The following is an 8,325-nucleotide window of genomic DNA, read 5'->3' as shown; positions in this document are numbered from 1 at the left end:
ATGGTAACCAATAAAAATATCACAGAATAATTTATAGACACATGAAGTCTGATATGTATGTGTTTTGTGTTGACCTAAGACCACCATGTAAAACGTTTTGTATAAGTAAAGACTTCAGTAGTCTACCCTCCATCCAGTCGTACATCAGGAACCTTGATCTCTGGCCTATGGTTCTAAAAACTGATGATGCTGATGATGATATCACTCTAGTCATTTTGTAGGAAGAATAGAGCACATCTGTTTATTTTCACTATGGTGTCAGGGACCTTTATAAACATTTTAGCTCTCTCTATATATTCCATCCAAAATAAAACGAATTGTAGTTAAGACTTCAAAAACAGTTCCACATACGTACCCTTCATACCACATGGCAGTCCATTGTGTAGCACTAGGGCATTGCCATCTCCTTGTCTTTGCATTTTATTTATGAATTTTACATGAAATCATTAGCATTTTTGTATTCAGTTCTTTTGCAGTGGCGGAAGCAGGAATCTAAACAGGCTGTTACATCTCAAAGACACATTCATTAGGCCTGAATTATGAGTTCAGCACATCCTGAAAATAGGAACTGCTCAGAACCTCCTCACAGCTGTCGTTTTTGCTTCTCTCTTACAACGGCCATCACCCCACACAGAATAACGACTCCATTCCACACCCACCAGATGTTTTTGCCCCCTTTTTAGGGTTTCAGCCTTGAATACAGAAATCTTGGGCTTTGTCATTACCAAAATAGGCTTCTTTTAAGGAAGATGAAGGAAAGAAAATACAAGGTGGTTGACATTAGTATGAAGGTGCTAGAAAAACCTGTCTACTGGTTTCAATCATTCTTCAGAATGTAAAAAAGCACAAGTATTTTTTATATTGTATAACAATAAATAAATAAAACTGGCTAGCATTTGTAAAAAATGGTGGCTTATCTGTAAAAATATGTAATTTGTTTTAATCCTAAAGGAAAGATGATAAATGCCATTGCAAATATTTTAACAAACATATTAAAATAATGCATATTATTAATCTTATCATATTTGTTATAGCCAACATAAAATTTTATGAAGCTCTCATTATTTAATGAAAATATCAGTTACATATCTATTGTGTAATCTTTCTCAAATATTTTCTGTGGAAAATATACTGAAGGCAAATAAAGGAATGAAGGACTAGAGAGATTGCTTAGCAGTTTAGGTGCTTGCCTACAGAGCCTAAGGACCCAGGTTCAATTCTCCGGGTCTTATGTAAGCCAGATGTGCAAGGTAGCATATGCATCTGAAATTCATTTGCAGTGACTAGAGGCCCTAGCATGCCCATTCACTCTCTCTTTCTTTCTCTCGCCCTCTCTCTCTGTCTTAAATAAAAATAAATATAAAAAAATTTTAAAGGAATGAAAGCAGTTCAAGATCCCATAAAAATAAGGGGGAAAAGGGCTGGAAAGATGGCTTAACACAGAGGCATCTAAGATCTCAACACCGAAGCAGACCTAATATGAACCCAATATGGCTCAGGGAAATTTGTGGAAAAGAGGGCAGAAAGAATGTCAAAGCCACACATTGGGTCATAATACACAGAGGAGACATTTCCTCCTACCCAAAACTAAAGGCTAACCTCACAATGTGCGACCAATATACCCCAACAAGGAGGGTCCTGGTGGAAGGGGGAGGACAGGGAGTAGGCTAACAATGGTACCAACTTAAATGTATTCACTGATTACAAAAATAAAAATAAAAATAAAAGATAGCTTAATGGTTAAGGCACTTGCCTGTGAAGCCCAAGGACACATGTTCCACTCTCTAGATCTCACCTAAACCAGACACACATGGTAACACAAGCACCAAGTCGTTCATGAACACTAGGTGGCGCATGCATCTGGAGTTCGATTGTAATGACTGGAGGCCCTGGCATGCCAATTCTCTTTCTCTCTCATTAATAAAAATAAATAAATAATTTTTAAAAATAAGGAAGGAAGTTAAAGATCAAGGGAATCCTTTTCATTTATGTTCACCTATGTTAAGCAACATGTGTTTAGTTAGTATTTTTCAGATTCTGGTGGATATTGGAGATAATTATATTATGATGTAATGAAAGCTAGGTTAGTAATGAAAATGAGCCTTTATAATGTGTCTGATGTGTTCTAGCTTTTAAGTATCTTATTTTGCTTTACCCTTACCCAGCTTTACATGAAGAGTAATTTATAACTTGAAGCTACAAATGAAGATGATTGAAGATGATTAACTGGCTTTTTCAGTGCTGCTGAGAAATGTGGCAGAACAATTGTCTTTAGGTCTGTCTATTCCTGTGAAATGATGCTGTTTAATTTGAGCCACCCATTAGGGATAAATAAGAGGTTGTCAAATGTGCTGAGACACCATGGATAATTGGCATATCAGGTGAGACTTGTGGAAATGATGGAATTTTTTTTTACATTCTTTGACATGAGTTCAAGAAAGCTGGACTCTAGGATGAATGAATGAAGAGGAATAGTAACATAACTCCTTGTACATTGACTTACAGCTTAGAAAGTATTTTTAAAAATAAAAATAAACTCTGTTTTTTTTAAATTTATTTTGGAGGTAGGGTATAAATGAAAAAATCACAGATGACAGTATGCACCAAATTTAAAGGCATGGTGGAATTAATTTGGATATATGTGTATGAGATTTCTATTACCTGAAGGTTACCTTGAATATTTGAAATCAGTCCTTTCACCTTGTCCCCAGATGAAGTCAAACACTGATCTGCTTTCTAACTTCCATATTAAGATATTGACACCTATGTGTGGTTACATTCTACAAGGCAGAATGACTAATGAAAATTTCATGGTTGTGGGAAGTTAGAATGTTGAAAATTCAGAGCAAATTATCTTATGCTATTTTTATTTTCCTTAATAACTATTCCTTGTTCACTCCTGTGTTTGACGTAGCGAACATCTTCTTGAATATAAGGTAAAACTTTTGAAATGTATTCTTAGCAGATTGGTAGCTTCCATCAATTAAAAAGCTCAGAATGTCATGAAATAGCATCTGGAAACTACAGCAGTCTTCCCTGTTTTGCTATAACCTGCCTATGTGAAGTCCCCATCATTCTATTTAGTAAATGCATTGATGTTTAACTCGCTTTGATTCAGCAACTAATAAAAGCTCATGTAACAGCTCCCATGGTAGAATGTGCTATCCAGGGCAACCTGAAACTCTCTTCCTGGGCCATGGTCCTTTATATTTGATTCAGAATAGATGATCTGTTATTTCATGTGAAGTGAAAGCTGTGTTTGTGTTGATAATGTATGTTAGTGTAACCTCCTCTAGAATTTCATAGAAATCGAATCATATGGTATATACTTTTCCTTCTCTGATTGCTTTACTTTCTTCACTATAATGAATACTCATCACATTGCATCCATAGCATTAATTCATTAATTTCATCACATGGATGTAATACTGTGTATTCATTGTTCAAAATTTGAGCTTTTTATAGTTTTGATCATTATAAATGAAGCTTCTATAAACATACAAATCTTTGGGTGGACATATGTTTATATTTTTCTTGAGTAAATCTCTAGTTATGCATGTATGATATATGTACATAATTTTACACTTTGTGTCTTAAAGTGGGATCCTTACAGAAAGCACAGTTAGATCTTACATTTTTTAATCCAGTCTGACAGTCTGTGTCTTTTAACGGGAATATTTAAATTCTTTTAAAAAAATGGGTTATAGTATTACTTAGTTTTTCCCTAGAGAGGTTTCTCAGCAGTTAAAGGTGCTTGTTTACAAAGCCTGCTGATCTGGGTTTGATTCCACAGTATCTACATAAAACCAGATAGACAGAGTGGTGCAGGCATCTGGAGTTCCTTTGCAGAAGCAATTGGCCCTAGTGTGCCCATACTCTTGCTTGGGTGACTGGAGAAATTGCTCAGTGGTTAAGCGACTTGCTTCAAAGCCTAAGGACCCAGGTTTGCTTCTGCACTACCCACATAAATGCACTAAGTGGCACATGTGTATGGAGTTCATTTGCAGTGGCTAGAGGCCCTGGTGTGCCCATTCTCTCCCTCTCTCTCTCTCTCTCTCTCTCTCTCTCTCTCTCTCTCTCTCTCTCTCTCTGTCCCTCTTTCTAGCTCCCCTCTCAAATAAATAGATAAAAAATATACAAAAGAATTGCTTGGGGATGGGGAGATGGCTTAGTAATTAAAAGTACTTTCCTATCACTCCTGCTAGCCTGGATTTGTCTCCCCGGTACATATGCAAAGCCAGAGACACAAAGTGGCATATACATTTAGAGTTGGTTTGCAATGGCAAGAGGCCTGACACACTTATTGATCTTATTCACATTCTCCTCTCTCTCTTTCTCTCTTTCCCTCTCTCTCTCTCACATACACACATAACAAAAAAAAATGTTGATTTTAAATCTACCATCATGTTTTTGTCTTCACATTACATTAACTTATATTTTTATTTTTATTTATTTATTTTTGGTTTTTCGAGGTAGGGTCTCACACTAGTCCAGGCTGACCTGGAATTCACTCTCTTGTCTCAGGGTGGCCTTGAACTCACGGCGATCCTCCTACCTCTGCCTCCTGAGTGCTGGGATTAAAGGCGTGCGACTTATATTTGATACTCATTAATTTCAATGTTGCTCCTTGTTTTTTAGTTTTATGAGGTATGGTTTCACTTTAGTTCAGGCTGACCTGGAATTCACTATGTAGTCTCAGAGTGTCCTCGAACTCACAGTGATCCTTCTGCCTCTGCCTCCCAATTACTGGGATTATCGGCATGCACCACCATGGTGGACTACCATCTTGTTTTTTGTATCTTTTTCCCATGTGCTCTGTCTTTTTTGATCCGTTTTTTGTATTTTCATTTAGTTAAATTGAGCATATTTGTGTTTTTGTTTTTATTTCCTCAGCTACTATAAGCTATATTTTTGACTTATTTTCTCAGTTACTGATCTTCGGTATATAATATGCATTTTAGTTTGTCCACTTATCATAACCTACTTTCCACAATATTATTCTACCTTGTAATAATATGACTATTTAGATAGTAAACTTTGATTATCCCTTATTATCCTTTTTGCTATTGTTGCCATATATTTCATTGTTTGTGGACTTAAAACTCTTAAACAAATATGGTATTATTACTGTTTGACCAAATAATTATTTTATCATTTAGAAACTGGAAAATTATTTGATACTTGTTCATATTCCAATAATCTTCATTCTTTTGCTTAGGTTAAAATTAATCTGTCATTATTTCACTTTTCCTCTCCTGGATAATATATCCTAATATTTATTACAGTACAGGATAAACACTGACCTCATCATAGGAGTTGAGAGTCCAGTAGTGATACTACACACCAGAAAATAGGGAAATGGAGGAATGTGAAAGAGTTATTAATGGGTACTAAGCTACAGTTAGGATTAAAAGACTGGTGTTTTATCACATAGTACCTTTACTGTAGATATTGTATTGTGTATTTTAATTTTTAAATTATTTTATTTTTATTTATTTATTTGACAAAGAAAATGGGAAAGAGAGAGGGAGAGAGAGAGAATGGGCATGTCAGGGCTTCCTGCAACTGCAAATGAACTATAGACACATGTTCCCCTTGTGCATCTAGCTAATATGGGTCTTGGGGAATCAAACCTGGGTCCTTTGGCTGTGAAGGCAAAGACCTTAACTGCTAATCCATCCCTCCAGCCCACATTTTAATTTTTATTTACTTATTAATTTTATTTATTTGAGAGAAAGAGAGAAGGAGGGAGGGAGAGACACAGAGAGAGAGAGAGAATGGGGATGTCAGAGTCTTCCACCACTGTAAATAAATTCCAGACACATGCACCACCTTATGCATCTGGCTTATGTGGGTCCTGGGGAACTGAACCTGGGTCCTTTAGCTTCTCAGGTAAACACCTTAACTGCTAAGCCATTTCTCTAGCCCTGTTTAGAAAGCCTGAGGATAGGATTTTGAATGTTTTCACCATAAAAAATGGTGTTTGAGGTATGTTTTAAGTTTTCATCTACATATATTCATATAACTTGATTTAGACATTATACAATGTAAACATGTAGTTAAGCAGAACATAGTACCCTATTAGTATGTAATGATTGCATGTTCAGTTAAAAATAAATTCAAGAAAGTCAATAAAAGGTTTATTGTCTGCCTTGCATAATTTCAGGTTAGAAATCAATGTCTTCTCCAGATAGTTTTATGTCTTTATTAATGTTTTTGATCTACCTACAAAATGCCTCAAGATTATTTCCTTTGTTACTTTTATTGTGTTTATTAAGCACCTTGTGCTTGAATGTTTATAGTTTTCATAAATTTGAAAAATTTTGACCATCTTTCTCACATACTATTCTGACTTAACCTTCCCCCTCAATACTTTCTGGGACGATAGTTGCAAATTATAGATAATGCTTGATGAGGAACCACAAAGCATTTTTTGTTTGTTTTTCGAGGTAGGATTTCATTTTAGCTCAGGCTGACCTGGAATTTACTATGTAGTCTCGGGTGGTCTCAAACTCAAAGAAATCCTCTTACCTCTGCCTCCTGAATGCTGGGATTAATGAAGTGTGCCACCATGCCTGGCCCACAGAGCAATTTTGTTCATTTCAATTATGTTCTAGTGCCAGATCTTCATATTTCCTAGTTTTTTAAAGGTGTGCACCACCACGCCTGGCTCTGATTCTTTTTTTTTTTTAACCGGGCAAGGTGGCACATGCCTTTATTTTTTGTTTATTTTTATTTATTTATTTGAGAGCGACAGACACAGAGAGAAAGACAGATAGAGGGAGAGAGAGAGAATGGTTGTGCCAGGGCCTCCAGCCACTGCAAATGAACTCCAGATGTGTGTGCCCCCCTGTGCAGCTGGCTAACGTGGGTCCTGGAGAATTGAGCCTCGAACCGGGGTCCTTAGGCTTCACAGGCAAGCACTTAACTGCTAAGCCATCTCTCCAGCCCCATATTTCCTATTCTTTCATTCTGTATAATTAATTTTGTTGCATTCCATAGATACCCTTAATCATGGTGGGAAATTGGATGTACCCTCCTAAGATTTTTCATTATACTTTCTGCCAAATCTGCTACTGACAGTCAAATGGCCCAGGTTGTATAGACTTTCAGTTTGATTATCTCAAAGGTACTGTCCACCGCCTGCTTGTGAACCTCCTTCCACTTTTCCTTGTCTTCCTCAGGCCCTAGTTCTGTGTGAAGATTGTTCAGGGACATTCCAGTGACACTCACTCCACACAGAAGACTAGCATGGGGGTCAGTGCTGTTGGCATGGCCTGTGCCATAAGTATCTTAACGAACAACTTGACAGATGAGCTTGCTTTCCTTGATGTCATGGAAGACAAGATAAGGGGAGAGATGATGGATCTCCAGCATAGCAGCCTTCGAACACCCAAAATTGTCTGTGGTTTTTATTATGGCTGGCGCATGTCAGCAACTGGGAGAAAGTCATCTGAGTTTGGTTCAGCCTAATGTGAACATCTTTAAGTTCATCATTCCCAATGTGGTGGGGTACAGCCCCAACTTCAAGCTGCTTGTGGTCTCGAATGCAGTGGACATCTTGACCTATGTGGCTTGGAAGATAAGTGGCTTTCCCAAAAGCCATGTTATTGGAAGCAGTTGCAACCTGGATTTAGCCAGATTCTGTTGCCTGAAGGGAGAAGGGCTGGGAGTTTACCCATTAAGCTGTCATGGATGAGTCCTTGAGCATTGAGAGACTATATATCATTTCTAATGATGGTTATTATGGATTGTTTTCCTCCTGATTGTGTCCTCTATTCTTCCGCTTCTTCACACTGATGAATTGTGATTGACTTTCTGACATTCTGACTGATTTTCATTGTGTTGCATATGCCCTGGCTGTTGTCATAGTTTACACATTGCCATGATATTTTCCTGTCTTGTCTCTAAGCTTTTCTTTGGAAAATTCTTTTTTATCCTTTTCCTGAAGTTCATTCAGTGTCACTACTGAGACATAATCCTTTAGGGTTTTATCAAGTATTTAACCAGATTTCCCCTTATAGGTTGGTGGGTGATTGAGAAATTCTCAGCTATGAGTGAGCTCTCTGTTAATTGTAGTTGGTCTTTTAAGAAGCCTCAGTCTACATATATGCAGATGGCTACTTATGTAAGGATGTAAATTAAAAAAACAAACAAACTGATGACTAGAAAATGTTCTGCTGTGTCCTTCTTCTGAAACTCCAGTCACTGTAGCATCTCTCAGCTTCTGTTTTTTGTTTTTGTAACTCAGGAGGCTTCTAAACATTGTTTGGCTCTCTCTCTCCTTTTACCAAGGTCCAGAAACTTCCTCTTGGCTGAAAGCTT

General features: G+C 37.1%; 1 pseudogene; it reads left to right on the top strand.

The window, feature by feature from the left end:
- The first annotated feature begins 7,251 nt into the window (after positions 1–7,251).
- On the top strand, positions 7,252–7,735 carry LOC101599725 (annotated as a pseudogene).
- The last annotated feature ends 590 nt before the right edge of the window (positions 7,736–8,325 follow it).

Source organism: Jaculus jaculus, chromosome X (assembly GCF_020740685.1).
Source record: "Jaculus jaculus isolate mJacJac1 chromosome X, mJacJac1.mat.Y.cur, whole genome shotgun sequence".
Lineage (NCBI taxonomy): Eukaryota > Metazoa > Chordata > Mammalia > Rodentia > Dipodidae > Jaculus > Jaculus jaculus.
The sequence above is the reverse complement of the archived record's forward strand: the minus strand, read 5'-3'. Positions and strand labels throughout refer to the sequence as shown.